The sequence below is a fragment of the Miniopterus schreibersii genome, assembly GCF_964146895.1.
Source record: "Miniopterus schreibersii genome assembly, chromosome: 5".
Taxonomy (NCBI): domain Eukaryota; kingdom Metazoa; phylum Chordata; class Mammalia; order Chiroptera; family Miniopteridae; genus Miniopterus; species Miniopterus schreibersii.
In genome coordinates this window covers 49,673,856-49,697,085 of record NC_138106.1, presented here as the reverse complement: position 1 = coordinate 49,697,085, position 23,230 = coordinate 49,673,856, and the positions used below count along the sequence as shown (strand labels likewise).

General features: G+C 41.3%; 1 protein-coding gene and 2 pseudogenes across 3 annotated transcripts in view; 2 read left to right on the top strand and 1 right to left on the bottom strand.

The window, feature by feature from the left end:
- Positions 1-2,300, bottom strand: part of GPR156 (G protein-coupled receptor 156) — a 71,600-nt gene extending 69,300 nt beyond the window's left edge. Inside the window, exon 1 of the mRNA XM_081138308.1 lies at positions 2,223-2,300. The gene's annotated coding sequence lies outside the window, so the exon portion shown is untranslated. The remainder of the gene's footprint in view (positions 1-2,222) is intronic.
- LOC308557468 (protein SGT1 homolog pseudogene) lies at positions 576-20,462 on the top strand (annotated as a pseudogene). The gene is made up of 3 exons: positions 576-589; positions 1,810-2,723; positions 19,444-20,462. The product of its transcript is annotated as a protein SGT1 homolog pseudogene (transcript).
- A 1,752-nt stretch (positions 20,463-22,214) lies between these two features.
- LOC308557467 (homeobox protein NANOG pseudogene) lies at positions 22,215-23,029 on the top strand (annotated as a pseudogene). The gene has a single exon. The product of its transcript is annotated as a homeobox protein NANOG pseudogene (transcript).
- Positions 23,030-23,230: the final 201 nt, after the last annotated feature.

The following is a 23,230-nucleotide window of genomic DNA, read 5'->3' as shown; positions in this document are numbered from 1 at the left end:
ATTCGAGTGGGGAATATATAGACAATTAACAAACAAACATGCATACTATAAAATGCCAAGTAATGATAAATGTAGTAAAGAAATAAAGCAGGTCAGAGAACAGGGAGTGACAAAGGGCTGTTTTGGATCAGGTGTGAGGGGAGGCCTGACTGAAGTGGTCATATTTGAAAAGATACCTGAATAAATTGAGGAAAGAAGCAAGTATCCAAGGGCACAGTGTTCAGGCAGAAGGAAGAGTAAGGGAGGGGAGAGTGATAGCATATGAGGTCAAATGGGCCAGATCATACAGCTTTGGTAAGCCCTGGATTTCATTCAAAGTGTGAAGGGAGGCCACTGGAGAGTGTTAAGCAGGGGAGTGATATAATCCAACTGATGCTTCAAGAACAGGAAAAAGGAGGCAATTAAGAGATTTGTCTAACATTCTCAGGGAAGGGCCGGAAGAATAGGTCCCTATTTTCCCCTCAAAATATTAGTATTCTTCATACATCTATTCTTTAACCATTTTCTGACACAAGCTCTGTTGGGGGCCAAATCACATATGTCTGAATTCCAAACTCATTTTAATTAATACGGTTATGTCCCAAGAGAGGTATAAGTTTATAAAAAGAGAAGTAGGCCACTTTTCTGTATGTATGAACTTTTTCATCATAAAATGTTGTAGGAGAAAAAGAGGCAGGGCGTTGCATAGATTATCAGGCAAAAGTTATCAGCAACTAAATATGAATGTTGTGGTTCTCAACACCTTTCTGCAAAATGAAGGCTCTGATTTGTAACTAAAGGAAGAACATTCCTTTCAGCTTTCAAATCCAACTTCTCTGCCCAAGACTGTCCACATTCCATGGTCTCTATGGCATGGCAGAGCCTCAGCCTTTCTTTCCTCTCTCCCCTTGCCCCCAATTACTCTTTGGAACCCTATATGGGAGCAGAATAAAATGTGAACAGGAGGGCACTTTTCAGAGAAGTCCTCATACTCCCCCAGACCCATGTGGAAATGCCCTTATGGTCAAACGACAACAACATATTAAAACCCTCAGCAAGAAACTAACTGCTAAGCACCTATTGTCCTCCCTACAGAATTTCTCTCCCTCAATCATTATCCTCCCACTCTTTAGAGAGCTTTCTAGGCTGGAAAACAGTGGTTCATCCCACCCACTCCTCTGGGTCTCCCCTAGACCACAGTTCTGCTTTCACTAGTTCTCTGTCCCCAGGCTACCATAACTCTGCCTCTAACCAGGCTCAACACTAGACTTTATTGAGGAGCAGGGAGAAGCTAAAAGCTGGTGGTAAAAGAAAAGGAGGAAATACAGGCAGCACTCCGGAGACAGTAGTGGCCCTGAAGTGGAATTAGGCTGGCAAAATGGGGACCAGAGAGCCACTCTCACGCCCAAGAGATCCCTAACTCAAGCAAAACCTGCCACGGTGTTTTATTCTCCAGACGCAAACTGCCTTACACGACACTGTCACCTCCTCCACCATTTATGCCCACACCCGTTTTGCTCCAACTGCAGCAAAGGAAGAAGCTACTGTTTTGCAAGCCTGGCTGCTACCCAGCCTTCAGGGAAAGCTTCTGTGCTGCATTTCGCCCCTGGTGGAGAAAACTTCCTTTTCCTCTGTAGGCCTCGCTGCCTAATACATCTATATCAACCGTTTTTCCATCTTGTAATCCTGAAAATCTTTCACTTGTACGGAGGGGTGCAATAATTTAATGTTATCTTCCATGTCCTGGTTTAAAGGACTGCGCCAGGAAAGACATTTCATTATAGGGTAGGACATAAGTGGCCTGTTCTGCACGCACGCACTCACCTACAGAACCAACAAAGGGAAGAGAAAGGGCATCGTGCCACGACTTCCCTCCACAGACGTCTGTTCTGAAGTGTTAACAGCAGAACCGGACGCTACAGAGAAGCCTCGGGTCGCACTGTGCAGCGGCGCCTGGAGACCTAGACGCGCACCTTCCGAGCGCCGAGTTCTAACAAGTGGCGCCTCGTTTCCGGGAGCTAAGTTGGAAACGCGCTCGGCAGGGTGCAAGGATGCTGCCGCTCCCGGGCCACCGCCTCGGCCCCGAGCCAGGCAGGTCCACGGACCGCAGGGCAACGCGGCTTTCTGCAGCCAGGACTCCACAGCCCCGGAGAGGGCGCCCATCCCGTCTGCCACCCTGCACCCTGGGGTAAACGTGCCCCTGCAAGGCGCACTGGGGACAGGGTCAAGGGCGCGCCGCTCACCTCACCAGGTCCCCGACCGCCGAGAAGTGTCCAGCCCACGCTGCCCGGCTCTCTCGCGGGTTCGCGAGGCTGGAAGGGACGGGCAGCGGCGTGGGCAGGGCCGGGGCCGGGAGCCGCGCCCATCGCCGCGGCGGCAGCCGAGCCGGAGGGCGGCGGGACGGCGGTGCGCCTCAGGGCGGCCCCGGCGCAGCCCCTCCGCGCCGCGCGCCTCTCCGCCTCCCGGTCCGCGTGGCGCGCCCGGAGCCCGCGCTCGGCCCGGAGCGCTCGCGCCGCCTGCGCGGCTCGGGGACCTGAGGACCGGCGCGCCGGGCTCTCCGCCAGCCCCGCGCTTCTCTCTCCTCGCTCCGCCGCGAGTCCCCGGGGGCAGCCCCGCCTCCCGGCGCCCCGCGCCGATCCTCCCGGTGCGCGCCTCCCGCCGCGTCCCTTCCCGGGCCCTCGGCCAGCGGCTGCCCCGGGAGCTGACCCTGCGGCCGGGGAGCCTCAGGCTCGGGTTCCCGACAGGCCCGGAAGGGTCCCAAGCAAATGTTCGGGTTTTTTATTTCTAGGGTGGAGTTACCAATTAGTGTTCTTATTCTGTCCTGTCTGGGTTTTCCAGATTCTTTACGTTAAGCTGATACTTTAATCAGAAAGACCAGCACGTTACTTTTTCCAGGAAGCCACAAACAGGTGTCCGCCCATTAAAAATACGCGTGAGCCTTTGTTTCAGACGCCCCGAAGAAGTCATAGGGTGAGACATCTGGACAGGGACTTGGGAACCTTTTTAGACTTTGCGTATTTTCATTTCTTTTACTCCGGTTGGGAAATCCCACATTTTTACGACTGTCTTGAGGAAACTCTTGGCTGGGGAGGGGTAAGGGAGGAAAGCCAGGTGGGGTCACTCCCACTCCAACAAAACAGTTGTGACCTTAGATGTTTTCGGCATGATGTTACCCAAAAGAATTCTTCTCACAGAACGGTTCAGCTGAGGGGGGAATAAGAGGGAGGAAGGATAGCCAAAGCTTTCTTCAAGGCAGTGAGCAAAAAGCTAGATTTCCCAAGGGCAAGAATTATGTCCCAGGACTCTTACCCAGGGCTCTTTGCAGAGCTCTCCTTCTATACAACCAGACCCTTTCATTTGGAAAGCGCAGAAACCAAGGGGCGGGGGTATCTCTGCAGGGTTGTTATCCTCAAGAAGGCTTGTGGGTTCATCTGTTCCTTAGGACAGCTGACTTCAGAGACGGGAATCAGATCTTAGGTTCTGTGGTTCTGGATTTAGGATTTGTCCTTCTGATCTCTGAATTTCTCTACGCACTCTCAGCCCATTATTCACACCATCCCCTCTGTATTATGCAAGATAGTAGGATCTTTATTTTAATATGGTTCCCACCTCTAATCCCAGTGTTCTCTTTCTCAGATTGGCCTAGCCCCAACCTCAGTTGCCAGGCACAGAAGGTTTTCCACCTTCCACCGAAGCCTGCCCTTAGAAATCTTTCTGGAATCTTTCCCCTCGTCTGCATTCCCACATTGCTGCTCTTGTTAGATTTTTATTACCTTAGGCTGAATCATTTTAATAGTTTCCTAACTGGTTTTCTTGCCTCCTGTCTCTCCCCACCTCCAACACAGACCTAAGAATGTCACTCTCCTGAGAAAACAAATAAAACATTCCCTCCACCCCTGCACACAAACCCGTGGAGCTCCCCTCTGCAATTAGAATATAGTCTAAACTACTTTCACAATTGGGAACCAGTTTACCTTTGCAACCTTCTGTCCATTCAACACCTGTGTTCAAGTATACGGAGCCAGGCCAACTGCTGTTCTTTGAATGCACCCTGGTTTTCTAAAACCCTTGTTTATTTTGCTCACTTCTGTTCCCGTATCCTGAATTTCTCCTTACCCCGATCTTTACCTGTTGAATTGCTCCCAAGCCTTCAAAATTCAACCCAAATGCCTTCTTTAATGAAATTCTTCCAGATCTTCCCAGTCAGATCTGTGAGTTCAATTAATGTCCCTTTCCCCGCGCCCTGTGTTTCTGTTACCACCCTCACTAAGTTCGGGTGTATGTTATAGCTGGCTCCGTCCTCTTGCCCCTCCACTAACTGTCAGAGCTGCAAGGCAGGGTGTTTCTGAGTCATCTTCATACCCCATGGCCAAAGTATAAGGAAGAGAGTAAACCCCCACAACCTGAAATAACCACTGTAAATGTTTTAGTAATCATATTTTCACACATCTCTTTATCCACGTGTCCACCCATAGATACACACATGCAAGCATTTCATGTATGCTGTGTTTTCTTTTGAACACCCTCTTTTCTCGTTTTGTCTTTTCTTACCTGATTCTCCCTTTACTACTCCCCTTCTCAGCTATTTAAAAAGTTAAGCATGCTAATACAACTTTATATATATACACATATATGTTTTTGTTACTTATTTTGTAAGACAGGGTTTCATAGTATATATACTTCTCTACTTTTTGCTTTTCTCATTAAATAATAAGCCATAAAAATACTTCCAATTTAACTGTATTGGTCTAATTCATTCTTTTATTTTAGAGGCTGTATAATGTTTTGGATGTACCAAAATTTATTCAAGAGTTTCCCTATTCATGACATTCAGATTCTTTTTAAAAAAATTGCCACTGCCATTAATATTTGAGTAAACATCCTTATATGTGTATCCAACTGTCCTGGTACTTTAATTTCGGAGGGATTGATTCCTAGATGTGAGATGGATCTATTTAAAACATTAATAGATTGCCTTCTAAAAGGCTGTAGCAATTTGCACTGCATAATTTCAGCCATTCTGATAAATAAATAGTGATAGTTTGTTGTTTCTTTAATTTGTATTTCACTGACTACTAATGAAGCTGCTGTTTTCTCTTTTGGCTTTTCTGTTCTATTAATTGCTTATTTAGATAAGTAGTTAATTTTTCTTTTTGAATCAAAAATCTGGTTACCTTAGGAAAATGCCTCCTGTTGTCTCTTTCATGCAATTCTAGGGGTCTGCCAGTCTTGAAGCCCCACTCTTCTGACCACAATACTGGGCATGACCCATACTAGGACAAATTCCATTCCCAGGAACTTAAATCTGGAATTTTAGGTCAGCAGTGTCTTAAATGATTATCCTTAATTCTAGCCCCTAAAATCCTAAGATTTACTGTTTCTTTTACTTTTACACATTTAGTTATTTTCTTAGTAATTGCTGTGAGCATTGTAATTAACATATGAACTTAATGTAATTTAGCCTGGCCAGGCATGGCTCAGCAGTTGAGCATCATCCTAGGATCCAGGAGATCACAGTTCGATTCCCCGTCAGGGCACATGCCTGGGTTGCGAGCTCGATCCCCAGTCAGGGGCGTGCAGGACGCAGCCGATCAATGAGGACTCTCTCATCTTTGATGTTTCTATCTCCTTCTCTCTTTCTCTTCCTCTCTCTGAAATCAATAAAGATATATTTTAAAAATAATAATAATAATATAATTTAAAGTAATATCAACTTAATTCCAATAGCATACAAAATGTTTGCTTCCATATAGCTCCATTCCTTCCTCCCTCTTTTGTGCTGTTATTTTGACATAAAAATTATTTGTACTATTTTATACATTATAAGCCCATCAACATAGTTTTAGAATTGATTACTGTTTAATGCAGTTGTCTTTGAGATCAGATAGAAGAAGAGTTACAAATGAAAATACATTTATACTGTGTTATATATTTATCTATGTAGTTATGTTTACCAGTGCTGTTTATTTCTTCATGTGGATTCCAGCTCCTGCCTAGCATCCTTTTATTTCAGCCTGAAGGACTCTCTTTAGCATTTGTTTGGGGGCATGTCTGCTAGCCACAAGCTCTCTCTTTTTTTTGTTTTCTTGGAATGACTAAATTTCTCCTTCATTTTTGAAGGGCAGTTTTGTGGATATAGCTTATTCCTTTCAGCACTTTGAATATATCATCCCACTGCCTTCTGGCCTTCATACTTTCTAATGAAAAGTCAGCCATTAATTTTATTGAGGATTCTTTGTATGTGAAGAGACATTTTTTTCCTTTCTGCTTTAAAGGTTCAGTCTTTGGTTTTCTACAGTTTGACAATGATAAGTTCAGGTATAGATCTCTTTGTGCTTATTGTACTTAAAATATTTTGAGCTTCTCGTATGTGTAAATTAATGCTTTTCATTAAATTTGGGGTGTTTTTAGCTATTATTCTTTCAAATATAATTTTTGCCCTTTCCTCTCTCTCATCTCCTTCTGAGACTTCCATTATGTTTATGTTGGTACACTTGATGATGTCACACAAATCTTTGAGCTTTGTTCATTTTTTTTCTTTCTGTTTTTCAGACTGGATTATCTTAATTGACCTATCGTCAAGTTTGCTGATTCTCTTTTTTTTAACCTGTTAAAGCTCCTGTAGTAAATTTTTCATTTCAGTTATTGTAACTTTCAACTCCAGAATTTCTGTTTGGTCTTTTTTTTTTTATCATTTCTATTCCTATATTGCTTTACTGGTATTCTGTATTTTGTGAGACATCCTTCTCATTCTTTCCTTTAGTTCCTGACACATGATTTCCTTTAATTATTTGAACATATTTATAATTTCTTACTTGAAAACTGTCTAGCAAGTCAAAAATCTGGGATTCCAGAGACAATTTCTATTGACTGCTTTTCCCCTTCCCTATGTATTGGCCATACTTTCTTATTTCTTTGTGTGTTTCATAATTTTTTGTTGCGAAACAGGAAACTTTATATAATGTGACAACTCTCTAAATCAGATTCCCCCCACCCACTTCAGGGTTTGTTGTTTCTTTTTGTTATTTTTGTTGTTGTAGCTGCTGCTGTTTTTGCTTGTTTAGTGACTTTCCTGTAATTATTTTGTGAAGTCTGTGTTTTTTGTTCTATGTGGCCACTGAAGTCACTGCTAAGTTAGCTTACTAGTCAGCTAATCATTGAACGGAGATTTCCTTAACTGCCTTGAACCAATAGGTTTCTTATCCTTTGTCAAGGAGCTGTGTGTGTGTGTGTGTGTGCGTGTGTGTGTGTGTTGGGGCAAGACTATAATGTTCCAGCAGTTTACAACTCTGCCTTAGCCTTCACCTCCTGCTCTTCAGAGCCTCCAGGTCAACCAGATGTGAAAGATTTCTGGGTATGAGCAAAGCACTGCATGTACACTTTGCTTTCTATATCTCCAAGAAGATTTTGGAACTTTCAAATTCCCTTTTGGACATCTCATTCTCCACATTTCTCTTTGATGTTTTGTTTGTTTGTTTGTTTGGAGAGCCTCTTGTTTGCCCCAACTGGTATTGCTGCCTCAGGCAGATGTGATGTTAAAAAACTGTCACTGATTGTTTTTTACAAACACCCCAGGGATAGAGTTTTTCTCAGTGATCAAGGCCTGAGTCAGGTCAAATAAAGATAAGCCCCATGAATGGGGCTTTTCCAGGGAGCTGCCAGATGGTCAAATAATGACAATTCTCTTGGGACTATTTTGGGAGCTCCAACTTCATTATGCTCCCTCCAGTGGCTGCTAGACTACTGTTTTCCACAGCTATCATAGTTATGAAGCTGTTGGTTATTCAGACTACAGCAGAACTGGGGCAAAGCAGATGTAAATAGGGTAAGTTAAAATGCCAAAAAGCTTGCTGTTTTTATTGAGATTCAGCCATTTTATTTGAGTAACTGCTTCTCAGATTGTTACAGGCTTTTGATTAATTTCCACTGTTCTGAAAAATTGATTCTGCAAAAAATTTTTCACTACTCTTGTTGCTTTTATAAGGGTGTGGATTTTTGGAGATACTTACTCTGCTATTCTGGAAGGTCCTTTCTCTGCTATTCCCTTTCTAGTTAACTTATTACTAAGTATTTTTTATGGTTTTGTTACTATTTTGAGGGGAATATTTTCCCCATACAGAATTGATTTATATAGAAAAACCTCTTAAATAGAGCCACCTTACCCAATTATATTTTACTCCATTATGTTTTTTAAAGAGTCTTTTGAAAATCTAGATAATCATATCATTTAAAAAGAAATAATTTAATATCTTCCTAGTATTTATAACAATTACATTTTTTCTCATTTTATTGCATTTTCCAGACTCTTCAGAACAATGGTGAACAACAATGATGTGGAAAATTTCCTATTTCATGACTGATTTTAACAGAAATGTCCTAATGGTTTCCATGTTTAGAATAATTTATGCTGCTTCTGATTAAATAATTTTATCATATTTAATGCTTCTTTTCTTTTAACAATGAATGTTGAATTGAATTGAGCTCCTGGTTCACAAAATTTTGGGAAGCTTTTAAATTTAGGTCTTAACATTACTCTGGGCTGTTACTTGAAAGTAACGTGTGAAGTGTCTCATAACCTGGAATTACTTAGGCAGCCAGATGAATTATACATTGAGATATTACTACAGGGAAGTTGAATAGGGCTAGAGAAACTTTCTGAAGATAAAATTTCTGCCTGAATTGTTTGTGATGTTAATGACTTTACTTAAATGGATTGGGGAATCCAAGGTAAATCACAAGGAAGGGGATCCCTGTGTCAGACTGGCAAGTGTGGTGTTCTTCCATAGGCAGAGCCATTATTGCTGTAGAGTCTCTCGTGCTATTATCTAAGACCCAGAACACTCAATCAATGGAATGAAGTTAGCACTGGAACTCTGACCAGTTTAAGCCCTAAAGGTTCCCTCTTCCCGTAACCCATGCTAACCCTTCTCATGAAAAATGTAACCTCTATTCTTTACCCTCTTGGCTCCTCATCTTGACTCCCTTTTTATTTTGTTCCACTTGGAATTTAAAATAAAGTCCCAGAATTTTTACCTTGAAATTGACCTGAAAGCCACTAGAATTCCCAGGCCTCACCTTCTTTAACCAAGTAGTAGCATCAGGCATTGAGACTTGGGTACCCAGCTCAGATTCCTGAGAGGCTCCCTACCTGGTCTCAAATTTACCTCCAATGGCTGGCTCCAACTTCTACTGGTACCTAGAAGCTATGGGTAGTTTTTGAATGGTATATTAAAAAAATAGACTACTGTCAGAATGGCATTCATTCTTTTGTTATTATTTTTCCACAAAAATTTATCAAGTGTAGGGGATACCAACCTCTTCTCCATGTTTTCTTACCTTGGTCCAAAATATAGTTTTCCTGTTTTCTCAGAAGTATTGGGGAGAAAGCTGCAGTCCTTTTTACTTTCACCTCCCACTTGTTTCTTATGGAAGGTAGAATGGTTTATATGATTGTTATTTTAGGAAAAAAATTATTGCATTCATTTGGCCAAGTCCCTCCTTGGCTTTCTTTTGGAATGATGCTGCCCAAAGGACATGTGCATTCTTTTCTTCTTTGTATTGTAGACCAGCTGGAGCAGACCCTGCTTCTATAGATGGCCTGTGATTGTACAAGTTCTGCCTATAATTAACTTCAATTTGGGAAGAGGGAGTGTGAAATTGATTTTGACCTCTAATACAGGCTGTGGTCTCCAATTTAGCATTACCATAAAAAACTGGAATTTGGATTATAGACTGATTCCTGGATTAGTATTTTTATGGTTCAGAACTCAGAGGCAATGGGGATGTGATTCTCATTCTCAAACTCCAATTTATAAAGAATTATAAACATGGTCCCTGCCCACAAGAAATTTGTAGTTTTTTAGTGGAAATACATTTACATAGATGACAATTCAAATGACAATAGTATCATAAATATTTTGAAATAATTTTTTGGCTTAAGGTTTTATGACAGAATCTGAGGATACAGAAATATGTTATGCTTTCTGTTTTTAAGGACCATACAGAGAAATCTTCACAGAGAAAAAGGAACTTGACCTAGTCTAAGAAGGGTAGCATTTCAAAGCGCAGAGGTAGGAAAGATATTCCAGGTAGAAGAAATAGCATGAGCATAAACTTGGAGACAGGAATCAAAGCAAGTAGCCCATTTTGATAGAACTGGATGGATCTTTTAGGAGAGCAATGGGAAATGACTAGACAGGTAGATTGAAACTGGTTTGTGTGGGTTCTTCTTTGCTAGACTAATCAGAAGCAGTAGAGCCTAATGGTTAAGTGCCAGTGACCCTGGGTAAAGAAAAAAGGGGGTCTCAACAGAGGCACCTTAAGAGAAGGAAAATATCCCCAAAGTAAATACTTTTCTCTATAATTTACTCAGTATACAATTACTGACTGGCAAAGACTTAGAGATATTCTACTTAAACTTTTTCATTTTAAAAATGAAGAAATAAGATCATAGAGATGAAGTGAATATTCATATGAACACTAGTAGCATATCTGAACAACTTAAAAATGATTTTAACATGCCCCGGCCAGTGTGCTCATTGGTTAGAGTGTCGGCCCGCACACCAAAGGGTCATGGGTTTGATTCCGGTCAAGGACATGTACCTGGGTTGCAGGTTCTACCCCTTGTGGAGCTCCTGCAGGAGGCAACCAATCTAGGTGTCTCTCTCACATTGATGTTTCTCTCTCTCTCTCCTCCCCCTCCCTCTCTCCCCTCCCTTCCTCTCTTCTACTCTATCTAAAATCAATGGAAAAATATCACTGTGTGAGGATCGACAAAAAAACAAAACAAAAAAAGGATGTCAATGTGAAAAATTCATTCCAAGAAATGAAAGCAGCAACAGCATCATCTTTGAATGAGAAGGGCAGAATTTCAATAACACAATAGGTAATGAGCTGTTTCAGAAACACTAAATAATATTTTACAAAGTGAGTGGGAAGATTCCTAGTCCTTACATGTGTGGACATTGGTCTTTGTGAACCAGAGGGACTGAGTCACAGTAATTAGTAGATTATTGGTAGGTTATTTTTTTTTTTCATGTTACAGTCATGCACCTAAATGACTCTAGGGTTACCTTTTCAACCCCCAGCAAGCCTTTAAAAGGTAAGAGACATCTTTTGTTGGTGCTTGCTAGGATGACAGGAGGTCATTGGAAAGGGCTGCCACTATGATTCTTAGCAGGGAACCTACCTCCTAGGCCTCACTTGTCAGACAGCGAGTTCCATGGGACAGGCAGGAACAAGATACAGAGAGGAACACCTGTGGGAAACAGAAGTAAACATTATATTAAGAATAATTAAATTAATAAAATGGACATACTCCAACCCACTTCGTCACTGAATGTATAATGCACTGTGGCCAGAGGGAGAGTTTTAATGAGCACTAGACAGCCCGAAACTAGAGTCTAGAATCCAACATAGTTGCACAAACTGCCTGTCCTTTGAGGCTGGTTGTTCAGACCTCCTTGGGGATGAAAGTTGAAAAGGGCTCAGCCTATAGCACTCTTAAGCAAATGTCTTTTTTGCTTTAAAAAAAAAAATCAGGTCTATTTATTCAAGTAGCATACAATTCATCCATTTAAACTTTACACTCAGCAGTTTTTAGTACTTTTACAGGTATCTGCAACCATCACCACAGTCGATTTTAAGGTAATTTTATTACCTCAAGAAACCTCAGCTGACGAGAATGAAATGTAGAATTACTTATCCAGCAATTCCAATCTTGTGCATATACTCTCAAGAATAGAAAGCAGGGACCCAAAAAGATATCTGTGTACTTTTGTTTATACCGGCATTATTTGCAACAGGCCAAAAAAAAAAGTGGAAGCAACAAAAGTGTCCAGCCCTGGATGAATGGAAAAACAAAATATAGTATATACTTATAATGGAATATTAATTATTCAGTCTTAAAAAGGAATGAAAGTGACTCACGAATGAACCTTGAAAATAAGCCAGTCAAAAAATGACAAATATTATAGGATTCCACTTACATGAGGGACCTAGAGTAGTCAAATTCCTACTGATAGAAGTAGAATGGTGGTCGCCAGGGGTTGGAGGGAGGGGAGGGGAAAATGGGGAGTTATTTTTCAATGGGTATAGAGTTTCAGTGTGGGAAGATGAAAAGCTCTGGAGAGGGATGGTGGTGATGATTGCACAAACAATGCGAATGTGCTTAACACTACAGAACTGTACACTTAACAATGGCTCAATTAGTAAATTTTGTTACATATATTTTACCATATTTTTTTTTAAAAGAGAGGGTTATCATAAAGAGGCCCTTGAGAGAAAAGATCATTTCCTGCCAATCTCCAACACAATTAAACATCACAGTGCAGAAAGGCAGTGGACTGCGGGGCCAGACGGGCTTCTTGCCTCCACTTGCAACCCATGTGACCAACACACCCTACTTGTTCTATAACTTCTGTTTCCTCATCTCGAAAATGGGAATAATAAAGCAGCATGACTCAGACAGTTGTCGAGCTTTCTTGAAATCTAACATTCTGTTAGACCACTGTAGTGTATATTGTCCAATATAAAATGGCATTAAACAAATATATATGTAAAAAAAAAAGGAAGCCCCATACTCATTAGCTACCACCACTCCCCCACACTCATTCCCCTTCCCTACTACCCTTCAGCTGTAAATAACCACTAATCTACTTTCTCTGTATGTAGGTTACTTTATTCTGGGTCTCCATTTAAATAAAATCATAAAATCTGTGATCTTTTATGAATGGGCTTCTTTGTCTTTTTTGCTTTGAACTGAGATGTCTCTGCCTGTGAGAAGCTGCGTTTTCACAGTGGGAACATAGGGGCTGTGGGCAACCCTGGGCAGGGCACTTGGGATCATTAGGAAGGAAAACTAAATGAAAGTCCTAAAATTTAAAGCAGTTTAAATTTTTCTTCTTATAAAATAGTATATTTATTATAAAAATCTCAAAGAATATTGAATAGCAAAAATAACAAAATAAAAATCAGTTCTAATCTCACCACCCAGAAATAACTAGTGTCAACATTTTGATAACTATTCTTTCAGACTTTTTGCTACACATATTATATTCTCATATATACATATATCATATTAAATATGAGTTTTAAAATATTTTTTCTGTTTATAAAAGTTACAGATGTTTGTCATAAAGCTATTGAAATAGTATAGAAATATAAAATTTAGAAAATATTTTATAACTCCTTCATGCAGCTATATCTTCACTTAAGAATAGATCATGACATTTTTCGTGTTAGCTCATAGGAATTTATTTCATTTTTTTAAAAAGTTGCTTAGTAGTGTATATGATTGTGCCATTATTGTTTTTTAGCATTCTCCTTTGATAAAATTAGTGTAATTTCTAATTTTTCACTGAAACAACACAAACAAGATATCTACACTCATTTCTTTGTGCTAGTATTTCCTAAAAGTTGAATTTCTGGGTCAAAGGGTATGGAAATACACTGTTGTGTAACCTGCCTTTAAAAAACAACCTATTAATATATTATGAACCTCTTTTCAGGTCATTAAATATTTAATTAAGTTGCCTAATATTATAATCTATGAATGTATTAAAATGTATTTTCCCAATCTCTTAACACTAGATATTGAGTTTGTTAGATGGGCCAGGTATAGAAACCCATATGCAGAAACCCAGGTATGGAGACTCACCAGGGCAGGAAGCCCAGGATGCCTGGCAAGGGGGGAAGCTGGGAAAACAAGAACTTTGTCCCCAGGGTAACCTATCCTCCCCTATCATATCGCTTGTCATGTTATTTAGACCCCCTGAGCATTTCCTCCCTAAAGATAACATCTAGGTCTCAGTTGTATTTCAGCTCCAGGCCCAGATAAGCAGCAAAACTGGACAAGTGGCACCATGGCTGCCTCAGGACCAGCTACATTGACTGACACCCCCCCCCCCGCCCTGGCACCGACCAATCATGGACACATGACCCTGGAAAAGCACCCCTGGAAAGCTGATGAATATTCTATTGAGACCCTCCCCTGAGACCTCCCCTAAGATTTCCTGCCTGCAACCAGGGGAGCAGTGGGCAGCGGCAGCTCCTCCCCAGCCTACCCCTGAACCTGTCTCCAAGGCCCCCTTCTCTCACTTCTCTCTCCTGTTGCTTCTTCTACATCCTTCCTTGTTGCACTGTCCTAGGTATACTTTTGCTGCCCTCATGGATCCAGTACCATTGGGCTCAGAGCTATGTAGCCCGTCCCTTCAGAGATCCCCACCCCCATCCTGTTTCCTCAGACAAACTCAGTTTATCTTTATTCACCGTCTGAGAAGGCTATTTAGCCTACCCACACACCGCCAACCTTAACCTTTCAGAGTTATTTCCAGATTTTTCTCTATTATAAAAAACTTTTCAATAGACATTACTTTAGCTAAATCTTTGCATACATGCTTAAAATATCTAGATATAGAATTGCTTATGCAATGTGCTTATGTGCATTAGAAATAATTTTCATGGTTTTTTCTTATTACAGAAATAATACCTGTTCATCGTAGATTAAAAAATACAGATAAGCAAGAAAATCAAACACACATAACCTCACCATCCAGAGGTAACCATTTAACATTGTGGAGGTAACAGTTGGTAACTATTTTGTCTGCACACCTTTTTTTTTTAATACATGAATTCAGATATAGAGTACATACTGCTTTGAACCACCTATAATAAGCATATTTTCATTTATCTCCACTGTCATTTTTAGTATCTACATATTATTACATTTTGTAGATGCACTACATTTATTTGCACAATCCTCACTGCTGGGCATTTAGGTTGTTAATATACATATTTTGAAAAGTTTCGGGTAAATGTATTACATACATTTCAAAGAGCCCTGAACAAAAGGCTCCTGCTTCTTTATGGACCCATGGGCCAGGGAGAGGGAGAGAGAGGGAAGGGTTAGTAGTGGAAAAGTACTGAGTGAAAGTGGACAGGTGCCTCAGCCAAGGCCCCTGGGAACGAGGGATCTGAATGGAGGAAGCTAGGTTAGGAATGTAGATATAGGTGTGAGCAGGGCTGGTCAGGGTGGGAAGCAAGAGGACTAAGGCCTTGACTGCAGCTCCCTCCAGGCAACTGTAAGGCATTGGCAGAGCTGCTTTCTCCCCAGGAGGCCTGCCAGACAAAGCCTTGTAATTTCTTATGATTGAGTCTGAAATAGTACACATAGGATTCTGGCCTGGAGCTGGACTCCTCAGTAAATAATGACAAACTTCCAAAACTTGTACAGTATCCCTTCCCACTAGAGCATGTGAGTGCCAGTAGAAATGGAAGTTTGTCAGGGGCCCGATAGGAAGGACTGAAATGATTTCTTTTGAGGTGTATAAACTGCCATCTGAGGGCAGGACAAGAGTTCCAGCATGACTGGACAACTGAATGAGCCCCAGAGAATCCTAAGCAGGATCTGATGTAATGGGTTTCCCCCTTCAGGTAGATGAGACCGGAGTCATCTCCATTATCCACTCAGTGAGAGCTCAACTTTTAGAGTGAAACCTAAGCACATATTGTATGAATGTTTAGCTGACTCCATGACCTCAGATATGCTAAATCTTCTAAATGTTTACTTTTCCTTAAGAAATAATCTATTTTGGTCTATCCCTCTTCAATGTCCTCTAAATCCTTTTGATATTTTCAACTTACACTATTTCATTGATGAATGGATTCTCTCAGTCTCTTTCTCACTATATGTACTGCTTGCTTATTAAATTTTCCTGCTTCGCAATTTAAATACTTTGCAATTTAATGGAGAGTCAGCACTCTCTGGGTACCTCATCCACAGCTTTCATGATTTCATAAACTTGTATCACATCTTTCATTCTTCATTGTCTCGGTCTGGTCTACTCTTTTTTAACCCATAAGATGAATGATTCTCAAGCACTCTGGCTACCATATGTGGACCTTCCTGAGTTTTATTAAATTACTAGTATTGCTACTGTTTGTAGTATTTATATAGGGAAGTACTGTTGTAGATTCTCAGAGAGGGAAATAAAGTAAAATAATTTATGGTCCCTGAAGAACCTGCCATTCTCTTCCCTCGACCTATAGAAGTAGCCCATTGACTAGGAGAGGACATGTCAGGTGGACGGTCTAGTCACTAAGCCTCAATGCTGTTCGATTCTTCAGTAATGAAGATAGATGGACAATAGTTTTTATGTCATGAATTCTCCACCCGGGTAAGGGTGACTGGACCTCACAGTTCCAACTTTTGTCTAGAGATTCCCCCTCCCTATAATGATCTGACTTAAGCCAAACTCTACAGGTTAAGTCTTCCATAAACCTGCCCTCACTCAAACACCAGCTACAAGTTCAGGGGTTCCCAGACCACCTTCTGACCTGCCGGCTACAAATGTAGGGATTCTCACTGTCTTCTAAGGTTTGATAATATTCTAGGATAACTCACAGAATTCAAGAAAGTATAATACTTACGACTACAATTTTATTGTAGCAAAAAGATACAAATCAAAATCAGTCAAAGGAAGAAATAAGCGACAAGTTCGGGAGAGTCTCAGAAACAAAGCTTCCATCATCCTCAAGGATGCATTGCCTTCCTGGCTGGCACATCAATGTGCAATGCAGAGAAAAGCTTATGTGAGGTTTGGCACCCATTGTTTTTATTGGGGTCTTATTATCCAGGCATGATTGGCTGAATCGTTGCCCAGGTGGCTGAACACAATGTAAAGACCCCTTCTCTTCTTGGAGGTTGAGCTAACATTGCATAGGGTTGAGCTAACATTGCATAGCTTAAAACCCCAATCCTCTCATCATTGGGTTAGGCTTTCTGGCATAGCTAGCCCCCATCCTAAGTCATCTCATTAACATAAACTATCTAGGGGTCCTCCATGAGTCACCTAATTAGCATAAACTATTAGGCATGGTCTGAGGGGTCGATCATAAACACCAAAGACACTGCTATTACTCAGAAAATTCCAAAGATTTACTGGTTATCTCCCAGGCCCTGGGGGCAAAGGCCAGTTCAGAGATTTTACAACACATTCCCCTTGGGGTCTCTCCCTAAGCACCTCAACATTGGCCTCTAAGAGTCCTGGTTTCACCTTTACCCTCCAGGCTCAGTATTCACAGTAGGTCCACTGCCTTCTGGTAGTACCTGCTCCCAGGCTGGCAGAAGCAAGACATGACTCTGTAGCTAATTGTTGGGGTTCAGGCTTATCAATACAAAATAGTCCCATATCTACACAGGAAATATATGAAATCAGGGGGGTTGGTGCTCTGCATTTCTAGCCTAGTTTCTTTTTTCTTCCTGTTCCTGTAGAGGGCCAAGTAAACAGAGAGGTGTGGTTCTGCCCGAGAGTTTGGTCTTCAGAACTGGTGAAGGGGATGCTAGGGAGGCCTTAGGCAAACCAGGCATTCCCACATACTGTATGTGGTATTACTTTTCGGGAATAACTTGTAAGTAGCTAAATGCATGTAACAAGAAATTGAGAGGGATATTTTCTGTTTCTAAATTACATTTAAAACCCAAAGCTGACACCACAAGACACTAGATAAGAAAAACTAGATATGTATACATTTTCATGAGAGCCATCAACTGATCACCTTGAGATGGGGTCAAACACCTTCCTAGGGCTTCTGGAAGGAAACAAAACTGGCACTACTACCAGCAAGACCACCCAGACAACATGCAGAATTAATTTAAGAAGACCGAACGGGAAGAATGCTCGGTGGTAGTCCGGAGAGAAAAGATGACAGTGATCACTGTGAGAGGCTTTTCCCTTCTTTGGGCGAGAGAAATAGGGATGCTTTCCTCTCCTTGAATCCAAGTGAATGGGGTGCCAAGAGAGTCATTAACGAAGATCAGAGCAGCCAGCAAGGAAGGAAGAGAGACATTTCACTTCCTAACAGAGGTCTTCTTAGGTACAGACAGGTTTTTCTTCCCCTGTGCTTACCTGACACGGGGAAAAGAGTTGGAGAAAGTGCACAGCGGCTAGCTTTCCATGATCTGGGTGGCAAGGATACTTGGTTGTCCTGTGGATTGAGAGGACCCTACAGAAGGCATCCGGGCTTGAATTATCTTGCCAGTACTCCATCCAAGAAGGTTACCCAATCAAGGAGCAACAACTGTGAAGTGAAAGACCCAGCCGTCCAGTGGTGGGAGCTGAGGTGGGGGTGGAAGAGGCTGAGTTGGAACTGTATCCGCCACACGGGGGAACTGCAACAGAGAAGGAGGCCTCACAAATAACTCAAAATCTTGATGCCTGTCGCCAAATAACATCAGCCATCTGCCTGAATTAGCCGGAGAGGCAACACGGCCAACAAGAGATGTGCAAAGTCAAGGGGTTTGCCTTGCCCCATCTCCATTCCTCCTCCGTTTCTATCATTAAAGGAGCCCTTCCAGTGTCTCAAGGGGAGGGGAAAACTTTGAATCAGCCTTGAAGTTTTAAATGGACTGGCACGTTATGGAATCTGCTCAACACTCTTAAGAGTCCAAAGAGTATTTAACATAACACAGTTGAAATCGATGATTGGAAAAACAGCACCACTTCGCATGGTTTATTCTTTACCAAGAGAATCTTTAAAAATAAACCAGTTACATGCACATCCTCTTTGATCTTGTAATTCCTCAGTTAGGACCTGAGACTAGATATGGTAGCTAATGAACGACAAGTTCTATATTCAGGGATCGTTATTGCAGTACCATGTGTAATAGCATAATAATAGTAACAGCAAAACAATAGTTACAAAAAACTAGAAACAACATGGTGCTATTAATAGGATACTGGTTAAATCAGTTACCTCATAATCATACAACAAAAAGCCTGAGATAGAGCTGTACGTGTTGACTTAGAAACAGCTCCAAGATGTTTTGTTATATGAACAAAGCAAGGAGCAGCACAATGTACATAATCCTTTAAAAATACAAAAAACTACTTGTATAAATATCTTTAAGTATTTAGTGTGTATACTGACATATGAATTAAAAATATTTCTGGAAGGATTTATAAGAAACTTAAGAGCTACTTCCTTTAGAATGAATGACAGGAAGATTTTCATTTTTGATTTGATACCTTGAGGTGCTATTTGAATTTGTTACTTAGGGCATATGGCCATATATATATATATATATACACACACACACACACACACACATATATATATATATATATATTTTTTTTTAATATATCTTTTTTATTGATTTCAGAGAGAGGAAAGGAGAGGGGGAGAGATAGAAACATCAATGATGAGAGAGTCATTGATCGGCTGCCTCCTGCACGTCCCGACTGGGGATAGAGCCCGAAACCTGGGCCTGTGCCCTGACCGGGAATCGAACCATGATCTCCTGGATCCTAGGTTGATGCTTAACCACTGAGGCCCACCCTGCTGGGCTATGGCTATTTTTTTAATGTTAAAAGTAAATAAGTAGGTCTCTCCAGAAGTTTCCCCTTGGGCGGCGGCGGAGCTGGTAACCTCTGTAGTAGCAGCTGCAGCAACAACATTGACTATTAGAGGTGGTGGCGGCTGCAGCAGGACCTGCAACAGCCCAAAGGTTTTTCCAGAGCTTCTCAGATGCTCTGCTTGACAAGACCCTCAGGCAGTGTTCAAGGAGCTGACTAAGGCTTTGGAACAGAAACCAGACGATGCACAATATTGTCAAAGAGCTTATTGTCACATCCTTCTTGGGAATTACTGTGATGCTGTTGCTGATGCAAAGAAATCTTTTGAACTTAATCCAAATAATCCCACTGCTATGCTGAGAAAAGGGATATGTGAATACCATAAAAAACAAAACAAAACTATGCTGCTGCTCTAGAAACATTTACAGAAGGACAGAAATTAGTGTGGATGCTGATTTTCTTGTCTGGATGAAAAGATGTCAAGAAGCTCAGGATGAGTCACAATCAAAGGTGTCTGCACCCTAGACGACTCATCAGTCAAAAATCAAGTATGACTGGTATCCAACAGAATCTCAAGTAATCATTACACTTATGATCAAGAATGTTCAGAAGAATGATGTAAATGTGGAATTTTCAGAAAAGAGTTTTCTGCTTTGGTGAAACTTCCTTCTGGAGAAGATTACAATTTAAAACTGAGACTTTCATCCTATAATACCAGAACAGAGCACATTTAAAGTACTTTCAACAAAGATTGAAATTAAAATGAAAAAGCCAGAGGCTGTGAGACGGGAAAAGCTAGAGGGACAAGGAGATGAGCCTAAGTCAAAACAGTTCACAGCAGATGTAAAGAACCTATATCCATCATCATCTCTTTATACAAGAAATTGGGATAAATTGGTCGGAGAGATCAAAGAAGAAGAAAAGAATGAGAAGTTGGAGGGAGATGCAGCTTTAAACAAATTATTTCAGCAGATCTATTCAGATGGCTTTGATGAAGTGAAACGTGCCATGAACAAATCATTTATGGAGTCTGGTGGTACAGGTACAGTTTTGAGTACCAACTGGTCTGTTGTAGATAAAAGGAAAGTTGAAATCAATCTTCCTGATAATATGGAATGGAAAAAGTATTAAATAAGTTAACTTGCCATTACTGCATTGCAAAAAAAAAAAGTAAATAAGTAGGTTGTACAACAATGTGAATGTATCTAATGCTACTCGACTGTACACTTAAAATGTTTCAAAGGGTAAGTTTCGTCTTATGTATATTTTTCCACAATAAAAAATTAAATAAATATACGTAAGTTCATTTTAAGTAAAAGAAGTTCAGGAGAAGAATGCAGAGTGAGTGTGTGTGAGAAAGCTCCAAGGTGGCAGTAAAAACAAGCTTAATACCTTGTCTTGTGACTCTCACTGAATGAAAGCTATTGCACAGGAAGCCTACTGGGGCTCTTATGGGGGAGGGGGGTTCAGAAAGGAGCCAGGGCTTGCATATTTGTCTGGAATAAGTTGGGGAAGGGAATCTAGTAATTTTTAAATTTTCATTCGAGTTGTGATTAGACTTTGCACTGTTGTGTGAAATTAAAGAGAAGACAGATTTATTGGGTAGTGTGACCAGTTTTCCATGTGAGTAACCCAGGGTTTGACTTGCACAAAATCCCATACAAATCCCGGGCTGGATTATTAGTGGATGAACTACTGTCCTGGACTCATGGACTAGAGACTATCAGAGCTGTAAAGGACCTTGGTTATGCGCTCCTTTTACTTGAGGACACTGAGACCCAGGAGTGACAGGTGCTAAGGGACTGAGTTAGGATTGTAACTCTGGTCTCTGGACCCCTGGTCAAGTACTGTTTTCCTAAAAACATGATACCAGCATTATTTTAGTCATGGCTTAACTATCTTCACACAATTTCTCTTCCTGGTAATTGCGCAACTGCTCCTCAGAACTGAAGGTCCCATGTTTGTCATGATTTTTTCCTGATACATTGCAGGATTCTGGCTGCTAACACCCTATCTAGAATGTTTGCACCTATATTCCATACGTGAGATTAGTCTATAGTTTTCTGTTTTTGTACTACTATTTTTCACTGTTTTGGTGATGCATATTTTTTCGAGTTCAGTATCTCTGAAATCAGGATGAGGCTGACAATTGCTGTGGGCCAGGCCTGAGTCTTGGCATAGCTGTCGTTACCTGTGCCTGTTAAGCTTGTCTGAAACCTTCCACTGCCACTTGCAAAGAGCAAGATGGCTTTGGCATCAAAATTTGCCATGCCAACTTCAGCAGGTTGGAAAACACACACTTAGAGACAATAATGGACCCTGCTTTCAGGAAAAGCAGTATTCTCAGTGCCTTTGTGGCATATTGTATGGGAAAACACAGATATCAACTTTAAGTTAAACAGTGATTCAAAAGAGCTTGAGAATGAGTATGAAGATGTGTTTTGTTTCTTCGTAAATACACAAGAGTGATAGAAGATAATCTTTTAAAGCAGTGTTTCACTCAATATAAAATAAAATCGTAAGTTCTAAGAAAGTATTTTTGTAATGGCGCATCAGGTAATGTGAATTTTATAATCATTGGCATCTTAGGTTAGATGAAATATGTCAACTACATCAAGCTTTGTTATTAAACCTTAAAATGAATTGAAGATAGTCCATTTTTTCCCCTCTAGGTTTTGAGCATTTAAAATAACATTGGCTTTCTCAAAATTGGCTGTTTGATGCCTGTTACTGCAAAGCTGACTCTTTTCCTCCCATCTTTTTGATACTTTTACATCTAGAGATCTTTGTATTATCTCTAAACTCTTCTGTCTAGATACTTAAGCCTGGCCTTTCTTACAATCTAGCTCTTTGGTGCTTTCCTCCCTCCTTCAACTCTGCAAGATGAGTGTCTATTCGGCTTGTCCCCAAAGTCTGCCCTGTTCTGAATTATCCAATTCTAGAGAGCCTTCACCAGTGCCTGAGATTCATGAGCCTGAAGAAAGCTACGCATCCTTGCAACTGTCATCTGCTGAGACACTCCACACAGAGACCATCTCTCCTCTACCTTCCTCCACGGATCTGCTTATTCAGAACAGCCCTGATTCTTCTAATAGTCCCAGGGTAACACTACCCACTTCCGTGGGGAACAGCACAGGGAACGGGGAGAAGGCCCAGGCCAAGAAGCAGAAGATCAGAACTGTGTTCTCACAGACCCAGCTCTGCATACTCAATGAGAGATTTCAGAGACAGAGACACCTCAGCCTCCAGCAGATGCAAGAACTTTCCACCATCCTGAGCCTTAGCTACAAACAGATTAAGACCTGGTTCCAGAACCAGAGAATGAAATGCAAGAAGTGGCAGAAATACAACTGGCCAAAGAATAGCAACTGTATAACCCAGATGAGCTCAGCAACTATGGAGTACCTGGGCCTCTCTTCCTGTCACCAGGGATGCCTGGTGAACGCTTCTGGAAACCTTTCGATGTGGAGCAACCAGACCTGCGGTAACCTACCTTGAAGCAACCATTCCTGGAACAGCCCATCTTGGAACTACCATTCCTGGACTAGTCAGACCTGGTGCCCCAAGCCTGGAACAACCAGGCCTGGAACAACCAGTTCTATAGCTATGGAGAGGAATCCCTGCAGCCCCGGATCCAGTTCCAGCCAAACCCTGTCAGCGAATTGGAGGCCACCTTGGAAACTGCTGGGGAAACCTAGGATGCAATACTGCAAACTGCTAAGTACTGTAATACCCAGCAAACCGTGGATTTATTCCCAGACTACTCCATGGACATGCAGCCTGACTCCACAAACATACAGCCGTGAACACACTGTGCCGATGGGTATATCATTCAATCTCCGTTTGGGCAGGGGCTGTGTTGCCTCTCCTAGGAGTTTTCTCTGTATCTCTGCCTTGAT